This window comes from Phocoena sinus, chromosome 9, assembly GCF_008692025.1.
Source record: "Phocoena sinus isolate mPhoSin1 chromosome 9, mPhoSin1.pri, whole genome shotgun sequence".
Lineage (NCBI taxonomy): Eukaryota > Metazoa > Chordata > Mammalia > Artiodactyla > Phocoenidae > Phocoena > Phocoena sinus.
This window is the reverse complement of record NC_045771.1, coordinates 85954037-85981561: the sequence shown is the minus strand read 5'-3', so window position 1 is coordinate 85981561 and position 27525 is coordinate 85954037. Positions and strand designations below refer to the sequence as shown.

Here is a 27525-nt window from a genome sequence, read left to right as displayed (position 1 = left end):
GAAATCTAAATTGTTAAAGGGATGAAAAATCAGGCTTTGGGAGAAAGCATTTGGATTACTCAATATGGAAATGAAGAAAATGGAAGGCTCACATTTGTCTTTGAGCATGTGACAGCTTACAGTGAAGGCCCTAATCAGCTGTTCTTCATCAACACCAGAATTTAAAGCAGCAGATAGTAACTTGAATTGTATTGTGAGATTTTGGCTAGTCACACACACAAAAAGTATGAAACAAAAAGCATCAAGCATCTTATTCAGCACAGAATGTTAGTAGAAACTGTGGCTACCCTAACTCTAGAGACGCTTCCTGTGTCTTCAGGCAGCTGGGGTTCACCTGCTTGGAAACAGGGACTGGTTTAGTTGGTGCATTGGGTCCTCCTTATATCCATGTAGAATGATACTGTGTAGAGTACATTGTCATTTAGTGGGTGATCCTGGAAATCATATTTTCTCATCTCCAATGGAATATTTTTCATCTCAGTTGAATATGCAGGAGATGTGGCATAGAAGGAAGGCCCTGCTCTGAGTATCAGGAACCTACGTTTGTTTCTTTGCTTTTAGGCTGATTTCCTAGGTGACCTGTAGTAGCCATTTGCTCTCTATCTGAATAAAGATGGGACAATTAAAATAACTTGATTTGTTCCCATTGAACTTTACCATTCTGAGACATTTTTCTTTACATTTTCTTTCTTTACTGCTAATGAGCCGTAGAATTAAGACTCCTTTTATTCTCAGAGAGTAGACTGTGGTTGTAATTTCCTAATATAAATACTTAATTTACATGCATCTAGTTTCTAAAAGGAAATTTAAAAGGTTTTCTTATGGAGAAATTTAGCTGCTCCACTATTCTAACAGAAGTCTGTTTTCATCTGTTGTTCTAATTTAAGGGAGGGAACCTGTTTTTCATGGGGCAGGTAATTTGGAACCCTTTTGTTTCTTACTGTGGCCCTTCTGTTTAGCAAGTTAGTCTTTTCACTGGTCCCAAGTGACCTTTCGTTTGTTTTGGTGTTGTGGGATTAAGCAGTCACACTTTTCAACAGAGCCTTGGTATTAAGACAAGACCCTCTTCAGTTTTAGGTTTTACTAATTTTTTGAAATCAGTTTATCTTGATTTAGCCATTTTACTATCTGCCCAAGGAGTTAATCAGATCACATCTCATTGGTAGGCCCTTATTTTAAAACTCTGGGAACAGAAATTTCTTCTTCCAGTGATCTTCCACCATACCTAAAATGTAGCTCATGGTGGCAACTCCTTTCGTATTTTCTATGGGCTTGTCTCATTCTAAATAGGTGAATCCCAGGATTGTGAGATGGGATCCTTGATTGATTTCCATTTCCTTTTTCCCTCCATGCTCCAGTCCCTACATGGTACTGAACCCTGAATGCCATGTTGCCAGAGAGCGACAGAACCTCTGTACTTGACTCTTTGTGCATTATTTGGTTTGACCTTCTGTTTGTAACTTACTTTTTCTATCCTCTTTAAGCATCTTATTAAAAGGTTAGGTAGGCACATAGTGTAAACCAGCTTAATTCTGCCGCCATAATAGAACGTAACATCTTTGTGTTTATTATAAGATTATAAGAGCTCTTCGAAACAAAGTCTGTCTTACAATTTTTATATGTTCCCAAACATGTAATATAGGTCTTTGAACATACATTCTCCCTGAGGGGTGAATAAAGAGGGAGCAGCAGAGGAAGACCGTAAGGTTTACTAGGAGTGTGATATCTTCATGATGGGCTCAACCCTGGCTGCCTGTTAGAATGACCTGGAAACTTTTTTTAAAACTGACATATTTGTCCCACACCCAGAGATTCTGAGGAGAAGAGGATTTTTTAGCTCTGCCCCCTGTCACCAGTTACTCTTAGGGAGCCAGTATTGTCATTATTAAAACATTGGTCTACATTATCAAAAACATTTAGACAGTGATGAAGACGTTAGTGGGTACATGATTGCAGAGGCTAGAACAACTGTGTCTGCTATGTTGACAACTTAAGATTTTGTGCCCTAAATAACGTACCAATGTCTTCTCTTTTTTAATTTATTAGTTTCTTGGCGCTTCTCGTACCTGGAGAGCCTGTTGATCCTTGTTACATGCTGACAGCACGTGTAAGTAATACTGTTCCTGCCTCAAGGACTTAAAGATTGACAATATGTTCAGACAGAATATGTCAGCTGAGTGGTGTCAGTGACGTCTAGCCCCTCTCTGCTCCCCTGAGTGCTCATCTGTGGTGCACAGATCCTGCAAGTCTTTTAGGTACTTCATTTCAAGAGGATATTTAAAGAGGAAAGCATAGCAATTTGTTGCAGAAGTTGAACTAATCCAAACTACCCACCAAATCTAGCCTTTAAATCAGCATGAGGATTGCCTTCCTCACTTTGTAACAGATTCTTTATGGTCACCTAGGCCACAGGAGTTGCCTACAGCTCAGTTGATAATTTAACCCTTTTAAAAAATGGAATAATCTAAATCTGTAGTTGTCCAAGTGTGCTTCAGGGCATTCTGGGGATTGCCAAGACTCTTTCAGGGGTGTGCAAGGTGATGGATCTTTCATGTATGGGTAAGAGATCCATCAAAGCATAATATGGACCAATGTATTTTAATGTGACAGTTTAAAATATATAAGGTATGGTTTCAGATTCCACCCAGTGATGTCACCTTTAAATAATCCATGTACACTTGAAAAGAATGTGTATTCTGCTATTATTTGGTGGAGTGTATGATAAATATCAGTCAGGTCAAATTAGCTGATAGCGTTGTTCAAGTTTTCTGTGTACTTACGGATTCTCTTTCTACTTTTTCTATCGGTTATTGAGGAAGGGGTATTGAAATCTCCAAATATAATTGTTATTTAGCTGTTTCTCTTTTCATTAGTATCAGTTTTTGCTTCATTTATTTTGAAGTCCTCTTATTAGGTACATACATGTTTATGCATGTTTTGTTATGAACTTTTGATAAATTGATTCCTTTATATTATGAGATGACCCTCTTTATCCCTGTTAAGATTCTCTGCTCTGAAATCTATTTGTCTAACATCAGTGTAGCCACTTTAGCTTGCTTTTGGTTAGTATTAGCATGGCATATATTTTCCCATCCTTTTACTTTCAGCCAATTTGTGTCTTCATTTTTTTTTTTTTTTGCGGTACACGGACCTCTCACTGTTGTGGCCTCTCCCGTTGCGGAGCACAGGCTCCGGACGCACAGGCTCAGTGGCTATGGCTCACGGGCCTAGCCGCTCCTTAGCATGTGGGATCTTCCCGGACCGGGGCACGAACACTTGTCCCTTGCATCAGCAGGCGGACTCTCAACCACTGCGCTACCAGGGAAGCCCTGTGTCTTCATTTTTAAAGTGAGTTTTTTTTGTAGCCAGGGTATAGTTAGGTCTTGCTTTGTTATCCAGTCTCCGAATCTCTTGTCTTTTCATTAGGATGTTTAGGCCATTTACATAAAATGTGATTATTGATATGGCTGGATTTAAGCCTACCACGTTGACGTTTGTTTTCCATTTGTCCCAACAGTTCCTTGTTCCCTTTTATCTTTTTTCTGCCTGCTTTTGGGTTGAGCATTTTTCATGATCCTTTTTATCATTTTTGTTGGCTTATAACTGTTTGTTTTGTTTCATTGGTTGCTTTAGGGTTTGTAATATACATCTTAAACTTACCACATTCTACTCTCAATTGATGTTATATCACTTCACATACAGTAGAAGAACTCTGTAATAATATACTTCCATTTCTTCCCTCTGAGAATTTGTGCTGTTGTGTCGTACATTTTGTTTCCCATGTTATAAATTCCACACTGCATTGCAATTGTTTTTACTCTGAATAATTGGTTGTCTTTTCAAGGTGTTTAAACAATAAAAAGAAACCTTTATATTTATTGACATAATTACCAGTTCTGGTCTGCTTTATCCATTTGTTTAGATCTAGATTTCCTTTTGCTTGAAGGACTTCCTTTAATATTTATTTTAATGTAGATCTGCTAGTGATAAATTCTTTCAGCTTTTGTATGTCTGAAAAAGTATTTTGCCTTTGTTTTTGGACACCTGGTTTTAAGCAATTTGATTATGAAGTGACTTGGTGTGGCTTTGTGTTTCCTGTGCTTGGAACTCATTAAGACTCTTGTTTCTATGGGTTTATTTATTTCATCAAATTTGGATTTGTTAAAATCTTGGCCATTATTTCTTAAAAAATTATTTTCTCTCCCTCATCTGCTTTAGGGACTCCAAATACATGTATATTAGTCTTCTCAAAGCTTTCCCAAGTATCAGTGATATTCTGTTCACTTTTTTTTCAGCTTTTTGTCTCTCTGTGTTTCATTTTGTGTGGTTTTAATTGTGATATCTTCAAGTTTACTAATCTTTTCTTTTCCCATGTCTAATCTACCATTATATATTTTATCTAGTTTCTTAGATGTTTCAAGCAGGATGGTAAATCTGATTCCTGTTATTCCCATCTCATTTGGAAGCAGAAATCTCATCCATTTTCCAGAAGCCAGAAATTAAAGAGACTTGCAGAAATTTAAAACAATTCTATGCCTTTTCCTATGGAAAATATGGTTTTAATAAAAATTTTTAGGTTAACATTTATTATCATTATCTTTAAATGAATTAAATAAGTGTTTAAAATTTTTCTGTTTTAATTTTGAACATGGTAAATATTGATAGATATAACCCATGCAAACAAAAGGTCTTTGGGTTCCTCAGTAATTTTTAAGAGTGTAAAGTGATTCTGAGACCAGAAATCTGAGAACAATTGATCTAAATGTACTGAAGCGTTTACTGTGGGTGGCTTGAACTTAGAAGTTGGGTAACCCTCGTGCTGGGGAGGGCACGGTTACAAGGATGAGAAGACCCATAAGCAGATAGAAGAAGGAAGGAGAAGAACAATCAAGCAAAAGTTAAGCCACATGGCTCCCAAGAGACACAGAGTAATACAGAGTCCTCATTTTTCAGCTTCTGTCTTGATATTTGTAAGGCCCAGTTATCCCTCCTGGACTTAGGATTTTTGAGATAGTACTAAAAATAAATTCCATCTTTTTCTTTTCCTTAAGGAGGAAAAAGAAACTAGAGGGGAAAATTAAAACACTATGGTAGACTTAAAAGGAAGCCATTTTCGGAGTCCAGGGTTCTTTTGGAGTCCAGAAATTACAGTGCTATGACAAAGGCTAATACTGTTCACGATGCTCCATGTGGAGGCCAGCAGATTGCATGTCTGGCGTGTAGAAAAGGAATCTATAGTTTTGTGATTCTGTGGTTATTTTCAGTATGCTGGTTAGTTCATTGGCACACACTAGAGAACCAGGACCTTCCCTCACCTTACTGTCTAATCTTGGCAACACCTCTCTGGGACTTTGTTTCTCCACAATTACAAAGTGGGAGTCAGAAGCGTTTCTAGGTCTTTCTTTGTCTGCAAGTAACAGAAACCTACATCAAACTGGCTTAAGCTCAAAGGAGCATTTATTGACGCATATAATTGGGAAGCCAAGATGGCTGTGACACAGTTGGATCCAAGTGTTCAAACTGCCATTGTGGCTTCACGCTAAGTTCTCTTCCCTCTTCCTATTCCTTCCCATTTTCTGCCCATTCCCTTCTGCTTATTACCTCTGTTTGCTTTGTTCTCCATTCAGCCACACAGTTGCCACCAGAAGCTCTAAGCTCATGTGGACCTTTGAGCTCATGAGCCCAGAGATAGAAACAAAGATGCACTCTCTCCCAGCATCCACAGACCAATCCTTTGGTGACTCTTTCATTGACTTGACTTGGGCCATATGCCCATCCTTTGAACCAATGACCTTAGGGCTATGAAGAACCTCGGTTAGCCAGACTGGTTATGTGCCCACTCCTTTGGCAGGGAGTGGAGGATAAATTGGTATTGGCAGTCCCATCAGAACCACATGGAATGAGACGGAGGCAGCTTGGTGACTGGAAGGGTGCTGGGCAGACTGCAGTCTGCACCCTTAAAGTGTCATGAAGTGAAGCAAACTATGCCTATTATGTGTTTATGATTTAAAAAGAAATACAATCATGTGGCTATTACAGCATTGTTGGGAACTTGACATTTTCTTCTGAGTCCCCCAATTCTCTTAGCAACAGTTTCTTTTCCTATTGCTTTTCAGGTATTTCATCTGCATGGTTTAGATTTCATCTTTGCTCTGAGGCCTTTTACCAAATTTTGTTATGTCAAGAATAGAGTCAGCTGCACCCAGAGCACTCCCACTCAGTGATTTTCATTCCTGCCAACACATTCATGCTTCCTTTAAATTGTAAATCTTTTCTACCTGAATCTTTTCTTTAACTCTGATGTGTAACAGACGTGTAGAATCAGAATTGGTATTAAAAGTCTACAAATCAATAAAAAATCAAAGAGGATGATCTCTTAATACAGAGTCCTCATCAAATTTAATGTTCAGTTGAGTAATCACCTCCAGGCTCTTTGGGAGTGTGAAGTAGAGTGAACACATAGGTGAAGGATTTATTCACAGTGCCAGAAATGCTTAGTATGCAAGACACAGTCTGTTTTCTCGGAAGTGGCAGCCTTTAATAACAAGCTCTCTACTAATCCACTTCGGAATCTCATTCCTGTGTTTTTCAGCCTAGAAGAACTGAACAAAAATGTAAAGTCTGAATTTGTTTACTCATAAAAATAAGATCTATAGTGTCATTTTAGTCATATTTCGGAATGTAGCTTATCACCTACATGTTGTATCTAGATTGGTACTATCAAAATGAAAAGGCAACATGCCAGGTGGTTATTATATTCTAGAATATTCAAGCAAAGAAATTTGCATTTGGAATTAAATATAAGATCCTTGGTCTTCCATAGATCCAGCTAAGGCTCACAGTTCAGTTAGAGACAAGAATCTGGCATTCACTTGTATGCATTTAAATGGGTGGGTTGCTGGAAAGAAATACTCCAGAAAGCTAGCAGAGGTTGTCTCTGGAGGTGAAAACATGTGATATTAATTTTCTTTTCTCTGCTCTTCTCTGCTGTTCAAGTTTTCTGCAATGAGCACATGCCCCTTTCACAATAAAAATGATTTTTTTTAAGAACAAGCAAAGGCTATTTATTCAGATCTTGATATATCAAGGGGGTCAGCCACTGTCATTTGCATTTTAGCAGAGACTCAAAGACAAGTAGGAAAGTGGGAAAGCTTATAGTGGAAAAAAGGGAAGGCTTCAGGTATGCACTGATTGGAAGCTGTTTGCGTGAGGAAGCCATAGGTGGGCTAACTAGAAGCCTAAAAGCAAGGTATTTTATGGTGTACATATTCGGGTTTCTCTGACTGTTCCTAAATTGGAAGTGGGGATAAAAATTAGAGAAGCTGTCAATTATTAGTCAAGTCCTTGTCATTTTGAGCCAGTTATCATGGAAGTTACTGTTTGGCTTCTTGGATTATTATTAGAGATAGCAATCCAGTCTCCTGCAAGGCTGACTTACAGCAGGCTGGCTTCATGGGCTGATTATTGTATAATAAGGGGGTTGGTTTCCTGGGCAGGTTGCTGTAAGTTGTGGGTCAGAGTTCTGTTTTTATACACGGTTTGGTAATTGTCTGTTTGTATATTCAGTTTCTCACCCGGTGGCGCTGACTGCCCTTCTCATTGACTGCCTTTTCTCTGTCATGCATTATTATTTCTAAGGACATCTTCACATTGAGTCCGTCAGTATCAGGTCCTCCAACAGTTAAAAAACATGCCTTTGTAAAACTTATTTTAGGTAGTGTGATGCTGTGATTTATGATAAGAAATGTATGTTTGGTCTTCATCCACTATTCCTAGCACAGAGCTCTTAAACCCTTGGAATTTCCTAGGTATTGAGAGCCATAAGAGTGTCTTTTGCTATGTTAATGAGATGACAATTTTTTTACAAAAATAATTTTTAAAAAATTACATCTATGCTGAATTGTGAAAGTTCTTGGAATATACCGAATTATGTTTAAGCAAGATATAGCTACTTAATGAAACTGACTGACACTCAGAAAACTGTGGCTTGAACCCTGATCTGGGCACTCTGATTCTGCCTTGACTCTGCTGGACAGGTCCCAGTGTGGTCTGGCATGTGTACCCACCTCAGGATACTTTGCTGTGCCATTAGGGCTGCAGGAGACCTATCTGCACGAGCCCCATAAGGCCTCTTAGGACAAACCCAGAGGGGACTCAGTAGAGCTTAAGTTCAGGTCTCCAGTTCTCAAGGTTTCAGACTGCATCAAAAAGAAGAGAAATTTTCCCTGACTTCTGAGAGTAAGGGCCGGGGTGGGAGAGGGAGCATATCCCTTTAAGTGGGGAGGGAGAGCCATAGGCACACTGCCACGAAAGAAGACCCTTCACTCCCAAGCCCTCTCCTCAAGGATTTACCTAGTCTACGCTCACCGCGTGCCAGCAGGATCACTGGCTCATCTCTTCCAAGTGCCTGTAAGCTCAAGTGTCAGGTTTGGGAAGGGTCTATCCAGCACACCGAGTCCCGTTGATGAAGAGTGCAGTGTAGTAGCACTCAAATCTCAGACCCAATCTGACTCACAGTCCACTTGTTCAAGAACAAAGTCACAATTAGAAGCCTGCAGAGAATCCTGACCATCAACCAGTAGCATAAGGCCCAGGTTAAGATGACTGTGAATGGGTCTTGGAGGTAATAGGCCTGATGTGAGTCCTGGCTCTTACCCAGCAGAGGTGAGGTCTTGGGGCAGAACTTACCCCCTCTGAGACAATTTTCTTATATAGAAGTGTGGGTAGTTTATTAGAAAGGTTACCAGAAATAAGATGGGGGTGAAATGTTGGCAATAGAAATTGCTTAATAAATGACAACTCTCGTTATAATTATATGCTAAATCATGTTCACAAAATAAATTCAGTCCCCTTCCAGCCATTTCTATCAGACTCAAAACCCCATTCTTTAAGTTTCCCATCGAACCTGTTAGTAAAACCAAGAAACATTTGTTGCTCATCTCTGAACCAGCTATAAATTGTCTTTATCATGCTTCAGCTACAACGCACAAGCTGGAAACAGCTTGGCATCCATCTTTTGGATTCCAGGGATGACTCTTACCACCTTGGAAGCCTTAGGCATGTTACTCATAGGAAGTGCTATTAGTAGGTCAGACCGTCATCCATAGTGTTCAGAACGTATCAGGTTTTTTTGGTTTCTTTGTTCGTTTGTTTTAATAAGGAGAAAGAAAAGAAAAAGCAACCCTACTGACTCTACTGATCCTGTGATGGAAGTTAGGTCCTCACTTTTTTGTATATTCTTCTGTAACTAGGTTAACTTTGATAGTTTACTTTTCTCTGTTAATATGACGATCCTTGACAAAGTCATGGTCACCAAATCAGTGTGTTTCTCTAATAGGGTAAATCATGTTAGAGATAACGGAAGCATTTGAGCATCTGGTTTTACCAGAAACTAAATGTAACGTGGGCCACAGTGGACTGGAGCAAAGAAAGCGTAATCTTGGCAATTTTCATTACTTCATAGACACTATGCATAATCTTATTTTCCACATGCAGATGTTAGGATAAGGAAATGGCTACATTCTATTTTTTCCCATATCATAAACCAGTAATTTCATCTGAAAAAGTAGCTTGTTCAGTGTTTTATTGAATCTAAGATGCTGTCTATTGTAAAATATATCATTATTCTGTGTAATCACTAAGAAAGAAAAAGCACTGCCATTGATTGAGAGATGTTAAATCTGAAAAAGTGAGTCTTGAAATCAGTCAAAGATAGTATATACTTCTATGTTTGTTGAGTTCTTTTTTACTTCCTTTGTATCTCCTTGCTCCCGTTAATACTTAAAGACATTAGTTGACTAGTTTGAGAGAATTAATCACAATTAAAATAGATGTTCCACATTATACAACACAGATACAGCCATTCACTGCTGAATGCCCTAATCATAATGGCATTTTAAGCACTAACGAAATGGAGCTAGTTTATATTTCTTGAATTGATTAAATAAGATAAAGTCTCAGTCATCAGGTACATCAAGACAGGCATCACCAGGAGGACTGACTGGATCTTATAGTATTCACAGGATTTGTAAACAGAAATGCCATTTTGTCATTCCTACCATCTTGAGCACTTGTTCCTAACAAATCCTTGGGATAATACCAGATACCCCTGCTCTTTTTCTTTTTTTTTCCTGAACCAGTCACAGAAGAGCTTCAGATTTTGGCTAATATTAATCAGTTGACCCCAGGCAGTTATGACATATTCCTTAGGAGTATAACAGGCAAACAGGCACGGGGAGAGTTTATTAGAGTTTATTAGAAAGGTTACCAGAAATAAGATGGGGGTGAAATGTTGGCAATAGAAATTGCTTAATAAATGACAACTCTCGTTATAATTATATGCTAAATCATGTTCACAAAATAAATTCAGTCCCCTTCCAGCCATTTCTATCAGACTCAAAACCCCATTCTTTAAGTTTCCCATCGAACCTGTTAGTAAAACCAAGAAACATTTGTTGCTCATCTCTGAGCAACAAGCTCTGTAGAGCTTTCTACAGTGGCCTCGGTAGTAGAGGTGAGCCTGGGGAAACACACCGTCTGGCGTTCCATGGCAGTGTTCGGTCAGACGGCTCTGGGACCAGAGTCTGGCTGTGCTCTCACTGTGTAGCCTCCCTTTGTTCCTGCCCATTCTTCGCGCCTGTTTTCCACCTTCCCACAGATTCTCATTAAAGCTCTCCTTGGTCTCCACGACTTCCTGCTGTCTGCCACTAAAAAGTCTGACTCCCTGATCTCTGTCAAGGGCAGGTCTGTACTCAGCTTAGGAATTCCAGAGATAAGGGCCTAAGCATAGTGGTGGCCAGGAGGGTGCTTCTGGGTAAGGCAGCCTGGAAGGACACCCGGAGTGGCTTAGAAAGCTCTTCTCGAGGAGCCATCCTACTGGTAGATAGTAAGTCTGACCATCTGCCTTTTTTCCCTTGTCCCCTCTGTCTGTAAACCCTTCCCAATGCCCCAGGCATGCAATTAGGTACTATTTTTTTTTTTTGTGATACGCAGGCCTCTCACTGTTGTGGCCTCTCCCGTTGCGGAGTACAGGCTCCGGACACGCAGGCTCAGCGGCCATGGCTCACGGGCCCAGCCGCTCCGCGGCACATGGGATCCTCCCGGACCGGGGCACGAACCCGCGTCCCCTGCATTGACAGGCGGACTCTCAACCACTGCGCCACCAGGGAAGCCCTAGGTACTATTTTTAAAATCAGCTTTTATCTAAGCATCTTATGGGTTATCTCTGCTCCCACAGAGGTGCAGGAAACTCTGACAGCACACTGATTACACCCCACTTGATGGGAGCAGCCTGGGAAGTTGAGATGGACAGGGCAGCTCTCTTGCCTGCCCTGCCAGGGGCTTTCAGTGCTTATCTCTTAAGTCTCTGAGATTTTTTTGCAGTTTCCCCACAGTATAGAGAGTGCCCTATATCAGAGTGCTGGTGTAAGATGGATTTCTTTCCTTCTTTTTTTTTTAAACCATGCTTACTCAGGCACTGAGGAATATAGTTCCTGGCTTTTAAGAGAAGGTGCTTGTTGGACTCTGAATAAGGCCATTTCCTCTGCCATTAGAGACTTTGGCCCAAACAAGACCTTTTCCAAGAAACCATAGGCCCATATTCTGGTATTCAACATTTCATCCCTCAGCCTCCCACCAGTCCTCTCTAGGGTTCATAGGGTTATAGAAATTGAACACCACCATGAAACAATCACCCAAACTCATTCTTCCACTTTACAGCCTTAAGAAAATGAAGTTAAAAACACAGACCCCAAAAACCTTTAGTGGAACTTTAGACCTAATATATGTGAAGGGCCTTTTCCAGAAGGAATAATAACTAGAAGCCACAAATAAGGCACTGAAATAAAATCCCCCTTTGAATTATGTATAAGCAAAGTAAATTAGTAAAATCTAAATGTACTTTAAGAATAGAGATTTGCCATTTGCTGGGACTGGGGTTTATTTCATTATTGAAAAGGAAGGGAAAAAACAGAAGTAATAAAATTAGTTGTACTTAATATTGAGGACAAACATGCTTCACATTTTTGATGATCATCTCTCTAGTCCATCAGTATATTGTCTGAGCTGCACCTGGGTTAAAACTGTCATTAAAAGGAGTTATCTTATTTGAAGGGGTTGATTGTCTCTTGAGCTGAGGAGATGGGAACACAAGGTTTGATTTTTCTTTCTTTTGTTTGTTTGTTCATTCATTTGTTCATCGTGAAGCCCCTTCTCTGCCTGGTACTGAGGAAGGGATATTAACACAACAACAGCTCCTACTCTTCAGGAAGTTTTCTTCAGTATTTAAGAATGGTGCCTCTTGTCATACTTATTCTTCATTTGATGGCTAAAGAAGATGTTTTACTCGTGGTTCTCTTTGAATTTCAAAGGAGAGTCACTGCTTCCTGTCGGAGTAATCAGGGATGAATTCATGGGGAGCAGTGTTTTGAACTGGGTTTTCAAGGGTAAGTAAGATTTTGATAGGTGGAAATGGGCAGGACAAAGGCACTTCAGGGGAGAGGGGAGAATGGGGATAAGTATCTGGGAGATTCCAGTAATATTTACTCAGGAAGAGAATCTTTTGGAGTAAGATGAGAAGAGTAGTGTGGAGCTGCCCAGTGGAGGCCCTTGAATACAGAACAGAATTTTATTCTGGGGAGGTTGGAGCAGGGAAGCCCTAGTTTTCTTTTCTGTCCTTGAACCTTCCTGTAGGAATTGGCTTCTCTGCTTCTCAGTTGATGGGCTTGGTTCATGAAAAACTAGAGAGCTTGCTGTTGGATTCTCCCCCTTCCACCTTCGCGGCCTTTGATAAACTCTGGAAACTTCCACCGTCAGGAGCCTGATGAGCCAGAGCGTCCCTGAGGGGAGGCTTCCTGTGCGGAGAACCTGTGTGCTTGAGGTCTGACCACACGGCAGCCCTCGTGCTGCTCGCTAGTGCAGGTCAACGATGGGAGAGAAGTCATGAGCAGAACGGGGCATGGGCCAGCCGGCAGATGCCCCCGACCTTTCCGTCAAGTGAAGGAGTTGATCTTGCTTATTCCTGGGATGCCTTCTTTCCATGCTTTAGTCTACCCTGCATTTGTCATTTTGGTGGGGAGCCCCTGTCTCATTTGGCATGGGTTTTGCAGGTTTACAGGCTATGGTTTGCTGAGCTCCTTTGCTAATATGAAAAATCACATTTCTTTTTTTGTTTCTCTGGATTGCTTGAATTTTAAAAATTTTGAGCAGTGTTTTATTTTATTTATTTATTTTTTGCGGTACGTGGGCCTCTCACTGTTGTGGCCTCTCCCGTTGCGGAGCACAGGCTCCGGACACGCAGGCTCAGCGGCCATGGCTTACGGGCCCAACCACTCTGCGGCATGTGGGATCTTCCCGGACCGGGGCACGAACCTGCGTCCCCTGCATCGGCAGGCGGACTCTCAACCACTGCGCCACCAGGGAAGCCCTGAGTAGTTTTTTAAATAGCAAGGTTGAAAATCTCAAGTCATCTTAGAGGCTGTAATTCTGTAATTTCAGCTCCCTAGCCTCATTCCTGACGTTGATCATCAAGTCTGCTATTACACTGGATAATTAAAGGGATGTGGACATCAGGGAGAGAGCAGGTGGGGATTAATATTTGAAGGGCTTGATTAGTCTTCTGTAGTTCCCGTAAGATCAGCACAGGATATTGTTAAAACTCTAAATTCTGGTACTCTGTCTCTGGGCACAGATACTCTAACATTCAGAGGTTTTTTTTGCTGCCCTTTGAAAGCTGTCAAACTCATAACCCATCTATGGGCATTAGCTCATTTTATCTCAAAAGACCCTTATAGAATTAGCCCGTTTCTCCCGAGGAAGCGCAGTTAGGAAGATTACGTATGTGCTCTAGGCCACTCACAGGTAAGGGGCAGCGCCTGGTCAGGATCTCTGGGTTTGCTCGTAACCCTTACACAGTCCTGCCTCCCTCAGAAAAGTGTGGAATGACACTTTCTTACTTCGTGTCTGGGAGTTTTCTTTCCTGATTTAAACAGAACCAACTCTGTAGAAACTCCTTAACCTCTGGAGGTTTGGCATACCTGCGAATGTTCAGCAAAGGAAGGACCTAGGCAGGGTGGCAAGTGAGGGAAGATGATAAGAGAGGAAAAGCTAACCTTTTTCTATTCCTATTGTATATCATGACATTTGAAAAACTCTTTGAATTTATTTTCTTAAAAATTTTTTTCTGATTTAAAAATATAAAGAAAATTAAAATCATCTATTACTCCTCAATCAGGAAGAAACACTGTAAAAATTTTTTGTGTACTTTCTCTTATTTCTTACTTTTTATTACTGAGCCACTTTTCTTTCGATGGCAGTAAAGAGGTTGCACACTTGGCAGCCAATTCAGAATACAAAGCATTTTTGTTGATTAGCTAACTATTGCCATATTTGACTTTTCATTCTTTCTTGTACTACAAGGAAAGGTCTTTTCTCTTGCCAAGTCTTGCTGATTCATCCCCTGCTGTATCTCTTACAGTCTCTCTATGCCCATTGCTACTTCCATGTACAGGTCTTGTTACCTTTCTCCTCTTCCTTTCCTCCAAAACTGCTCTTATCAGGGTCACCAAAGCCCTACCTATTAATAATCCAGTGATGTCCAATTTATCTGTTTGTTCCTTTTGTTGCTTGTGCTTTTGGTACGAAGAAACCATCAGGGTCACACAGAGTTATGCCTGTGTTCTGACATTTAGGTATTGCACAAAGGCATTTATTAAGGGGGGTATTTTATAGAATTAGGAGGGTTTGAAGAAATGGACTGTAGCTCAGGCTTCCAGGAACAACCTTCCAGACCACATTATAGAACTGGGCTGCCAAAGAGCTGCTATCTTAACCATGACCAGAATGCTGCCGCACACCTCTAGCTCTAGAACCATCCCACCTCTGCCATGGTCTGCACCAGCAGAATGGATGCCTTGTGCCCTACCCCTCTTCCCAAGCAACTCAGAGCCTCAGTCTCCTCATCTATAAACTGTGAGTGCCGTCTATCCCCAGGGTGTATTTAGTACATTTCACAACTGGTGTGGCATGGGCACAGCTCAGTGATAATGGATGTGGACTGTAAATCACTCATTAGGACTTACTGGTGCCAACCAGCTGAATATCAGCCCTCTTGACAGTATTACAAGAATTAAATGAGCTTGGCACAGCAATGCCAAGTGGCAAGGGTTATCCTGATGGTCCTGGATGCCTAGAGCTTGCCTGGTTTGACTGAGATTACACAAGGTGCCAGCGGTCAGACTGAGGTGGGAATTCTGTGAATACCCCCAACACCTTAACGAAGAGTGAATGCTCTCACAGAGTTAGAGCAGAAACTGGGGGTGGTGGGGGTGAGAGGTTGGCATCCTGGTCTTGGACTCCTGCATCTGGCTGTCCACCTGAGCACAACGCCCACACACAAGAAAGAGGGCTGGGTGGGTTTGAGTGCTCAGTCAGGGAGGAGGCTGCTCCATTTCTCAACTGCTATTCTAGTGAAACAGGTGGGTGAATTTGAGCCCAAAAGGTAGGAAGGGAGGAGAATAACTGGGAGCATTAGGCTTTGGGGTGCCCTCTGCATGAGAATGATGGGCACTAAACCCGTCTGAGGCAAAGGTGTGGAAAGGAGTAAACACATCGGAGACTGGAGTCCAGAACCTTGAAAGTTTAATGGGATCAGTTAGTGAAGCAGTACCCTAGGATTAATCACTTCAAAAGCATCACTTAAATCAAGGAGGATCATGGTGGACAGTGACCATTTAATTTAGCTACTTAAGGGACATTTGGAACAGTGCGCTGTCCGGAAGACTTGGCTTCTAAGTCCAGGCAGATAAAGGTCCATTAGGTCCCCAGAGTGGAGGACTTCAGATCTGAGCCAACTCAGCAGACCTGATGCACCTGAATAGATGAGAAAAGGCAAAAGGACATATATCATAGTGAAGCGGAGTCACTGAGGGTTTTTTACTTCTTTTATTTTTTAAACATCTTCTTACTTGAGGTCCTAGAAAAGTGATATTAAGAAAGACAGTAGCTGAATACAAGGCTATTAGAGGGAATATTGCTATTGTGTTTTGTGAGCAAATGAACATGTTATATAAGCAGCAAGTTATAAGGGCTGTGCACAAAGAGCAGAGTTTAATATTATCAGAAAATAAAGCTTACAAGTGAATATACGTGATGCGTATTTAATGAAGAGCGTAATCAAGGGATATTAGAGCTATAAAGGACCTGGCCAATTATTCGGTTCACCCCCTCATTTAAGCAGACGAAAATAAACGCAGGACTCGGGTGTCCTGAGTCTACACCGTCATGAGGGTTGGAGCAGGGATTAGCATTAGGCCACACCACTCTGTCCAGGCCCATCCACTTCATCGTTAATTGTGCTGCAGGAGACCTTAGCTGTAAAATGGACACTTCACGTTTCTGCACTGCAACTAAACAGACTTCGGAGAGGTAGCTGGGAGAGGGAGAATCAGACTGAGCCAGGGTTGCTCAGGAGATCCTGAAAAGCTGTGGATTTGGAACCCAAAGGGCAAAGCCTCCCTCTCCTCTGAAAATGGGTGTCCAGAGCTTGGGCACCTGCTTGCCCACCCTTTGCTCCCAACTGCCCACCCAGGCAGCTACCGAACTTGGAGACAACCTGGCTTAAGAGGGCGAAGGAGTGCTCCCAAATCAGTCTGTTCCATCCTTCATTTCACCATTTAAATACACAGCTCCTTTTTCTCATATTTCTTACTGTCTTTTGAATGGATTGCCTTTCCTTGCTTGTTCTCTTATTCCATTTCCCTCTTTTTACTGATCGGGAAGTTAAACCCTCTATTTCTGCTTTTCTTAGTGTTTGTCCTTGAAACTTTTATATGCATACTTACCAGTACAAATTTAATCAATATCTTAGTTCTTTTTCTGTAAAAATAAGGACATTCCACCACTTTTAACTCAGAACCTCTCTCCTTACTTCCAAGCTATTGTTGAGTGTTTTAATGTCTTTTTTAAACCCTAAAAATCAGAAGTTATTATTTTATATAGTTAGCATTTATATTTACTTCCATGTTTACCAACTTCTTTACTCACAGTCTTAGCCCTGCCTTTTCTTCTGAAGTATATCCTCCCTTTGGGTGCAGGTTCTGTTGGTGGTAAACTCCCTCAGTTTGATTGTTTCACCTGTCTTCTTGAAAGGCTACATAATTCTTTGTTGACAGTTATTTTCTCTCAACAGAGATTTTTCCTTCTCTTTCATGGCTTCCTGTGTAACTGTAGGCAAGTTGGCTATTGGTCTGTTTGTCATTACTTGTAACCAAGATGTCTTTCTTCTCTGGGTGCTTTTGGGATCATCTTTATCTTTCTTGTTTTGTGGTTTTACTGCAACAGGTCTAAGTGGGTTTTTTTTCTTTTCATTTATCTACGTGCTTCTTGTCTGTGTAGTAATATCTCATGAATTAAAAAAAAAACCTCTCTGCTGATACTTCTTTACATTTTCTCTGTTATTTCCTTTTGATTCAGACATCTGTTATACCTCAATTCTATCTTCCATCTCTCCTTACTTTCATATTTTCTATTTCCATGCCTCTATTTGCTTAATTCTGGGTAATTTCTTTGGATCTATCTGCCTTTTTTTTTTTAACAGTATATCTAATCTGTTTAATCCACTTGTCATTTTTAGTTTTAATATTTTTCCTTTCTAAAATTTTCACATGAATCATTTTCAGATCTTTCTGGTTCTCTGTTTCTTGATCCTTTTCTGATTCCATCTTCTTTAAACATTTTATACATAGTAATTTTGTTCCCAGTAGTTCTAACATCTGAGGTTCTTGGAGATGTAAATCTATTGTGTTTTGTTTTTCCTGACTCCCACCCATGTTGATTTATTTCCTTCTATATTTGGTAATTTTTTACTGAGGAATAACATTTGATTGAACTTACTTTGTTTCTCCAGAGAATTTGTGCTTGCTTCTGCTTGGGCGTTAGGTAGTGCTACCAGGCTGACACCACTTTCACCACTTTGTTTTAATTTATATTTTGAAACTATTTATTTATTTACTTATTTATTCATTCATTCATTTTACTTTTACAGACCGTAAGGGGGAGGGAGAGGGAATAAGGAAAGAGAAGAGACCAGTCTGGCAAGAACACTGGGCACACTTGGGCGGGTCCCTCCTGCGCTATAAGAGTTCATGCAGTGTGCATTTAACCGTGTGAGCATAAGTGCCCTTACAGGCTACTGATGCTCGGGGAGGAAGTATAGAGTGGAAAAATCAAAAATTAAATCTGAAGCTCTTAAATGTTGTATCGGTTTTTGTTTTTCTGGGGGGACGGAGATGCTGTGAGCTGCAAAATAGTTCAGGGAGTAGGTCTGCAGCTAGGCAGGTAGTGGCACCACGTGATCCTGCTGCTGCTTTGAGCAATTCTTCACGCTGTTTGCTGGGCTCAGGCTGTAGTGATGAAACCATCTGTACACGGAGCTTGCAGCAGATGGAGGGGGTGTGAAAGAAGCCAGAAAGGCAGCGTACCTGTGCGAGAACTGAGGGCTTTGGACGTAGTCGTACTGCCCATGAGGAGCCACAGGTTGTTCTAGAGGAGAGGAGAGTTATAGCCAAATGACATGAGGTGGAGGAAAGGGTGTCCATGTGATTGATAAGAAAATAAATCATTATGAAGGAGAAAGGCATGTCAAATGATGACACCAAACTCTGCCTGGAGGGAGTGCTGTTTCCATCCTTCGTGCTCCGCTCCTCCAGGAAGCCTTCCCGGATAGTGCCCCGCCCCCGCAGGCCCCTGAAGACCTGGACGGACCAGGTCCCAGGGCGGCCTCCACTCGGCCTGTCTCTGGATCTTGGTCTTGTTCAGGGGCAAAGGGAGGCCAGGGAGGCATGGTAGCTGCAATGAGGCGGGGGTCCTGGCAGCCTCAGGAGGTGACCGCGGCCTGGCCCTGGGATCTGGGCACGGGTTCCCATCTGGAGGGGACTGGGCCTCACCAGCTCCAGGGCTAAGAGCAGAGAGCAGAGTGCCCGTGGTGGCTGTCCCCAGCTTATCCTCTTGTTTTAATTTTTATAGTAGAGCTTGATAGCGTGAGTAGTGTAAATGTAACCTCCACACAAGGGTGAAATAAAGCCTAAGGATGCAAATTCTGAGAAAAAAAAATTATAATTCATTTTTTTCCACCCGGGGTTATGATGGAGATAGGCTTCCTCTGCTGGGAGGTGAATTACTTTTCTGCCCTGAGGTCTCACAAAGGGTGTACCCCTCTTGAGGGTCCTGGCTCAGTGTGAGAGTCTGAGGTGCACCTCCTGCTTTGCATAGTCCAAGTTGTTTTCTCTGGTTCTCTGTGTGACAGAAGCATTGACCTTCAGGGCAAACCAAGCTTGTTTGTTTGGTCTTGTTTTTCGGGTTATTTTTGGTTTTGTTTTCCATTTACTGTCTACAGACCTGGTTTTAGCTCACTGCTCCTGTTTTGCCCCTTGAACCTGATGATTTACCATATTTTCATTTGAGCTCAGCAATACTTTATTGTTTCCCAGTGTTATTGCAATATAACTGACATATAACATTGTTTAAGTTTAAGGTGTATAACATGATTTGATATATGTACATATTGCAAAGTGTTTGCCACACTAAGTTAACATCCATCACCTTATATAGGTACAGAGATTTTTTTCCTTGTGATGAGAACTTTTAAGATTTACTCTCTTAGCAATATACAAATACTGTATCGTATATCTTTCAGAGATACAGTACAGCATTGTTAACTATAGTCACTGTGTTTTACATTAAATCCCCAGAACTTACTTATCTTATAACTCGGAGTTTGTACCTTTTGACCACCTTCACCCATTTCTCCCACCCTCAGCCCCTGCCTCTGGCAACTACCAATCTGGTCTCTGTTTCTGTGTGTTTAGTTTTTTTTAGATTCCATATATAAGTGAGATTGTAGAGTAGTTGTATTTTTCTGTATGACTTATTTCACTTAGCATAATGCCTTCAAGGTCCATCCATATTGTCACAAATTGAGACGATTTCCTTCTTTTTAATGGCTGAATAATATTCCACCAGATATATATACCACATATTCTTTATCCATTCATCCACTGATGGACACTTAAGTTGTTTCCATGTCTTAGCTATTGTAAATAATTCAACAATACTTTAAAGAGTATGTTTGTTATAATTAATCCCAGATCTAGTATTCTCAGGGAGGAATTTTCATAATTGCAATCCATAATCCTACCAGAAGAACAGTCCCCACAGGTGTATGATTGTTCGTAGCCGACCTAACTCCAAAATTATCTTAGGTGGCTTACAGACAGTGGTATGCTAGAGTCATCATGTACTGGCTTATAAGAAATTTATTGTTAAACTTTTAGGAATCTTGCAAGTCGTTTGTTAAACACAGCCGTCATTAAAAATTAAATTATATAAACTTACAATTAAATCATATTAAAAATAAATACTCAAATTCATCACTTTCTAATTATGTTTCACTATTACTTACACTGTTGAGGTTATTTATGTCCATCGTATCTGTGTGGTGAAAATGCTACAGAAAGGTGTCCTACTGCACATCTCCTCCTAAATCCACTTCGAGCATCCTCATGTTGGTATCTTGAAATTGGCCATAGTGGGAGTATTTACACCAGGGAAATGGGCACACATTACGAATCAACTCTTTATTTATTGCTTTATTGATCATCTAGACTTCATATTGTGATGGAGAGAATGATAACAGTGCAGAGTAAACACGGAAAGTGTGTCATGTCCATAGTAGTTACATTATGAATAGCACAAAAAGTTGAGGAAATATTCTTCAAGTATTTGGAAGCAATTAATGAATTTAGCAAGAAAGTTGCTTACATCATGAGGAATGAGTGGATTTCTGACACATGACATAGATCTTTGTTGCTTCACTTTTGTCTTCCTTGTTAAAGTAAATGGAAATGTCAACCAACATTCATGTCTAAACTATTCTTGATTATTGGTTGCAACCATAGGTTAGCTGTGGATAAAGGGTTTGACTAAAATCAACAAAAGCATTCTATGAGAATCAACTGGCTGCAAGGAATTTACAGTAAGAAGTATTGTGTATTTTCCTTTTGTTTACTGTGCATTATATGTCATTTATAGCAGCAAATTTGTCATATACATGTACATTCTTTTCAGAGAACCAGTTGTGGAACATTCAGCAGCCCACCTCTGCTCATAGGGATGTACAGATACAATAAGGTAAGATTTGAAGTAGATGAGAAAGAAAAAGGAACAGCAAGGAGAGGGCCCCACTAGAGCTGCAAATGATGCTAACAGACAATTTCATATTACAGAGGGCAGACGTAGGCTATGGTAGGCCACAGATTTGCCTCTAAGCTTCCTAGCACATCTTACATAAAGGAAAATTTGATCGCGTACCGAATCTTCAGTGTTTGGGTCAGAAGTTGTGGCGTTTTTCCTAAGCCAGGTCCAGAAGGAATTTTATCCTGAGGGTGTGTGTAGAGGAACGGTGTATTTTTATAAATATCAGTAATGTCCTTAAAGCAAACCTCATTTAGAGTCACAGGGATGCTTCCGGGAGAGCCCCTCTCTGAAGGCTGAAAAATTCTTGCCAAAGTGTATTTCTTTCTTTTTTTTTTTTAATACATGTATTTATTTTATTTATTTAATTTTGGCTGTGTTGGGTCTTCGTTGCTGTGCGCGGGCTTTCTTTAGTTGTGGCGAGCGGGGGCTACTCATTGTTGCAGTGCGCTGGCTTCTCATTGCAGGGGCTTCTCTTGTTGCAGAGCACGGGCTCTAGGCTTGTGGGCTTTAGTAGTTGTGGCACACGGGCTCAGTAGTTGTGGCTCGCGGGCTCCAGAGCCCAGGCTCAGTAGCTGTGGCGCACGGGCTTAGTTGCTCCGCGGCATGTGGGATCTTCCCAGACCAGGGTTCGAACCCATGTCCCCTGCATTGGCAGGCGGATTCTTAACCACTGAGCCACCAGGGAAGCCCCAAAGTGTATTTCTGTAAGAGACACATATTGAAGTATTTGGGGGTGAAATAATACGAACTCTGGGACTTGCTTTAAAATTCTCCACAGAACAAAGGAATAAACAAACATCTGTTGAAGTGAATAATTGAAGCAAAAAGAGCAAAATATTGCTAAATATTGGAGCTGGGTGATGGGCAGTTGGGAATTCATTAAACTCTTGTCTACTTTGAGACAAGATTGAATCTGATCCATGTGTCTCTTGTCATAACAGCTCCTCCTCCCTCTCCCCAACACACCTTATCTCCGCTTCCCCCTCCTTGCTATTCATGTGGTAGAAAAACTGGGTCTTTTGTCCTGCAGAACATCCCACATTGTGGATTTGGCTATTGCTTCCTCATGGTGACAAAAAGTATTACCTTAGCAGAGAAATCCATTAAACTCAGATATTATCCTACAGGAGTGATAACACGGGTCAGGAATGTTTTAGTGGAAACAAAAGGGAAGAGAAATGAGCCATCTGATCAGAGGAAAGGAATCACAGTAAACAAGGGCACAGCCCACAGGGAAGGTGAGGGAAATGGGGGCTGAAAAGGAGAGGAGAGCCCAGAAGAAACACTCTAGATAAGCTTCATTTACTCCTGATTTCTGAGTTCTTTGTCTTCCAGCACCTCCCCTTCCTTACCCTGGCACCTTAACCCTCAGGCAGAGTGGTGGGGGTAGGTGTCAGGGACATTTTCCCCCTTCTGGTTGCACTGTCGAGCTAACACTTAAGCAATTTTTTTAAAAAAGTATTTCTCTTGAACCACATGCTTTTAAAAAAGGCAGAGCAACAGGCTCCGGACATGCAGGCTCAGCGGCCATGGCTCTCAGGCACAGCCGCTCCGCGGCATGTGGGATCTTCCCAGACCGGGGCACGAACCCGTGTCCCCTGCATTGGCAGGCAGACTCTCAACCACTGTGCCCGAAGAGGCAGCATCTTTATCATCTGCCATCCTTGGGATTCATTTCACATTCAAATAAATAGAAAACTACTTGCAAAGAGGCACATTACACCCAGATTTACCCAGGTGTAATTTACAGGTGGCATTTCATGCCATAACTTAATGGCACTTTATCAACATCGGATTTTCTGGGCTCACTGATTAGTTCATGCTATATGGAAAGTGCTTTGCCATAATTTTTCATTAGCTTCACAAATTACGCCATTTGGAACCATGTAAGGTGGCTAATGTTTCAGTGGTTTTCAAAAACACTTTTCAGTCAAGAAATTCAAGCACCAAATGCCGGTGACTCAGGAACCATTAGACATCTGAGACATGACCATGACTAAAGATTAGCTGTAACAGTATTTGGATATTTTAGAGTCTTTGAAATATATGAACGCTCATTAAACTAATGAAGATGAGCGTCAGCCCTGGGCTCTTCCTGTGGCTCAGCTGCGGCCAGAGGGTGGTGGCTTCCAGTCCAGGCATACTCACTGCCAACCCTGTCCCTCACCTCTCCTATCTGCTAAGGCAAATACTTCTGCTTCCCAGGCATCACAGAAGATGACCTCACGTACTCTCCAGGAAGAACCGGTAGCAGTCTAAACCTGGGAGATGCTTGACAGCTGAGAAGATTGGTCTTCCTGGAGAATTGCCTGGAGGGTTTGTCTAGGACCTACCAGTGGGTCTTCTCCAGTTTCTAAAAAATGAAATACAACAGGGTGAAATGGAATGGGAAACCATCAGAGCATGTGATAACGATAAGTACTATTTTGTGAAACCTTTGTTTCAATTATTTATGTAGGTATATGTGGGTACTGAGACATAATGTGGAATGTATTTTTAAATGTGAGCCAAGTCAAAAGGCCTTGAAGAATGCTGCTCTCAGAATGTATAATTTACCGCTGGAATAAGCCAGACTAGTAAGAAGCTGTTGCCCGGACACATCACAGTGGCTCCTGAAGCAGTGCTAGAACATTTCCATAATAACAAGTTTAAAACAATACAAACCTTTCCTCTCATGTCTTACCTCTCTGAGATATAGGTGAGCTTAATGAATTCCTCTGCTCAGGTAACAAGTTAGCATTTGTTCAGTATTCATTCACTCAACAAACATTTACTGAGACTGTTCAAGGCACTGAGAATATAATGGTGGGAGAAAAACAGACAAAAATGCCTGTCTTAGTGAAACTTGTATTCAAGAGTGGAGGCAGCACAGACTATAAGCAAAGGTAAATCAGTAAAACAGAAAATGTTCAGTGGCTGTAAGTGCTAAGGCAAAAAAATAAACAGAAAACGGTAATAAGGAGCATTTGGGGGCTGTGCTTGTTTTCTATTTTTCTGTATAACAAGTTACAAACTTAGCACGTTAAAACAACACACATTCAAGACAGTATGGTACTGGCACAAAAACAGAAATATAGATCAATGGAACAGGATAGAAAGCCCAGATATAAACCCATGCACATACGGTCACCTTATCTTTGATAAAGGAGGCAAGAGTATACAATGGAGAAAAGACAGCCTCTTCAATAACTGGTGCTGGGAAAACTGGACAGCTACATGTAAAAGAATGAAATTCGAATACTCCCTAATACCATACACAAAAATAAACTGAAAATGGATTAAAGACCTAAATATAAGGCCAGACACTGTAAAACTCTTAGAGGAACACATAGGCAGAACACTCTACGACATAAATCACAGCAAGATCCTTTTTGACCCACCTCCTAGAGAAATGGAAATAAAAACGAAAACAAACAAATGGGACCTAATGAAACTTAAAAGCTTTTGCACAGCAAAGGAAACCATAAATAAGACGAAAAGACAACCCTCAGAATGGGAGAAAATATTTGCAAATGAAGCAAGTGACAAAGGATTAATCTCCAAAATATACAAGCAGCTCATGCATCTCAATATGAAAAACACAAACAACCCAGTCCAAAAATGGGCAGAAGACCTAAATAGACATTTCTCCAAAGAAGATACACAGGTAGCCAACAAACACATGAAAGAATGCTCAACTTCACTAATCATTAGAGAAATGCAAATCAAAACTACAATGAGGTATCACCTCACACCATCATCAAAAAATTTACAAACAATAAATGCTGGAGAGGGTGTGGAGAAAAGGGAACCCTCTTGCACTGTTGGTGGCAAAGAAAATTGATACAGCCACTATGGAGAACAATATGGAGGTTCCCTAAAAAACTGAAAATGGAACTGCCATGCGGCCCAGTGGTCCCACTGTGGGGCGTGTACCCTGAGAAAGCCATAATTCAGAAAGAGTCATGTACCACAGTGTTCACTGCAGCTGTTTACAGTAGCTGGGACATGGAGGCAACCTGGTTGTCCATCAACAGATGACTGGATTAAGAAGATGTGGCACATATATACAATGGAATATTCCTAAGCCATAAAAAGAAACGAAATTGAGTTATCTGTAGTGAAGTGGATGGACCTAGAGTCTCATACAGAGTGAAGTAATTCAGAAAGAGAAAAACAAATACCGTATTCTAACACATATATATGGAATCTAAAAAAAAATTGGTTCTGAAGAACGTAGGGGCAGGACAGGAATAAAGACACAGATGTAGAGAATGGACTTGAGGACACGGGGAGGGGGAAGGGTAAGCTGGGATGAAGTGAGAGAGTGGCATGGACTTATATACACTACCAAATGTAAAATAGATAGATAGTGGGAAGCAGCTGCATAGCACAGGGAGATCAGCTCGGTGCTTTGTGACCACCTAGAGGGGTGGGATAGGGAGGGTGGGAGGGGGATGCAAGAGGGAGGGGATATGGGGATATATGTATACATGTAGCTGATTCACTTTGTTATACAGCAGAAACTAACACAGCATTGTAAAGCAATGATACTCCAATAAAGATGGTTTTTTTTTTTTGAAAAAAACACACGTTTGTTATCTTACAGTTTCTGTGGGTCCAGGAGTCTGGAGATGGCTTAAATGGTCCTCTGCCCAGCGTCGCACAAGACTGCAATCAAAATGCCAGCTGTGCTGAATTCTCATTTGGAGAATTAGCTGGAGAATAATCTTCTTGCAAGCTCATCCAGGTTGTTGGAAGAATTTAATTCCTTATAGTTGTATAACTGGAGTCCCGGTCTTTTTTTTCTTTTGGCCATGCCTTGCAGCATGTGGGATCTTAGTTCCCCAACCAGGGATCGAACCCATGCCCCCTGCAGTGAAAGTGCTGAGTCCTAACCACCAGACCACTAGGGAATTCTCTGCCTTGGCTTTTTGATGGCTCTCCACTGGAGGCCACTCTGAGATCCTAGAGGCCTCCCAGTTCCATTGGCCCTCTCACAATGTGGCAGCTGACTTCTTCATGTCAGTAAGGAAAAGCTCTTGCTCTAGTCTGCTAAGATGGAGTGTTATATCATGTAATGTAATTATGGGGTGACAGCCCATTGCCTTGCTACATACTGTAACCTAATCAAGGAAGTGACATCCCATTACCTTTGCTCTATTTTATTAGAACCAAATTACAGGTTCTGCCCTCACCCAAGGGGAGGGGGATTTGAGGTGTGGCTCCTTAAGGGTCACCTTAGGGTACACCCAGACACAGTGAGGTTGCAGTTTTAGACAGGGTGGCCAGAAAAGGCATCCCTGAGAAGTATCATTTGGATAAGGACCTGGGGAGGAGAAGAGGAAGACAGTCATGTGGCTATCTTGGCGAAGAGCATCTTCCCAAGAGGAAAAAGCAAATGCAAATCCCCAAGGAACACGCTTGCCATTTAGAAACAAAATAGCCTGTGTGCTGATGAGAAAGATCAGAGAGGGACAAAAGGATGCTTGCAGGAGAAAAGAGAATAGCTGGAGAATTGTCTATGAATAAGCAAGAGGAATCTAGTGCAGAAGTGAGCAGGTTGGCATTTGCTAGTAGCAAAGACCAGAAATTCATGGTAAAAGGCTTGGAGGCAGAGGATATGGGCACATATACAAGTGTAGCTATGGTGATGGGAACGTCTACTTTCTCACTGAACTAGGAAGCAAGGACATCTGCTGAGAGTGAGGATTAGGAAGGAGGTGTTAGCGATTTGAGGGGGAACAAGAAGGATGACTATTTGAGGAAATAGTCATCCATGAGAATGGGATGGGAATGGCTCCCTCCCGGGAATGGACCAGGGAATGTCGGTCTGTTTGCTTGACAGCATACAAGGCCCACCTGACCTTAGTGGTTATGAATTTAAGGAGAGACCAATCAGCATGGTTGGGTGTTTTTCACTGACCACAGTCAGTATATGTGGAGCTAGGCAAGATATATGCAGGGAGCTGGATTGAACCAGGGTTGTGGTTTAGGTAAGTGAATGTACAGAAGAAGAGAGGGGCGAGGTGCAAGGGAGTGGTTGTGGTGATTGACCATGGAATTTAAGCTAGGTCAGATCCAGCAAGCAGAAAGTCAGTAAGGATACAGTTGGATTGAACAGCCCCATCAATCAACTGGATCTAATTGACATTTATACAGTTCTCCTCTCGCAATAGCAGAATACTCATTCTTTTGATGCTCACATGGATGATAGAACACATTCTGGGACATAAAACATACCTTAACAAATGCAAAAGAGTAGAAATCTTACAAAGTATGTTCACATTCCACATG

The 27525-nt window shown here is 41.4% G+C and overlaps 1 protein-coding gene across 7 annotated transcripts in view; it reads left to right on the top strand.

Annotated features, from left to right (window-relative positions):
* The window catches only part of PHTF2 (putative homeodomain transcription factor 2), a 167244-nt gene that overhangs the window by 118388 nt on the left and 21331 nt on the right, over nt 1–27525 (top strand). For 6 of the 7 annotated variants that reach the window (XM_032642300.1, XM_032642295.1, XM_032642301.1 and 3 more), the window contains one exon: nt 2047–2107. The gene's annotated coding sequence lies outside the window, so the exon portion shown is untranslated. Of the gene's footprint in view, nt 1–2046; nt 2108–21120; nt 21184–23454; nt 25395–27525 lie in introns of those variants that run through there. The other variant, XM_032642297.1, reaches the window with a different exon arrangement.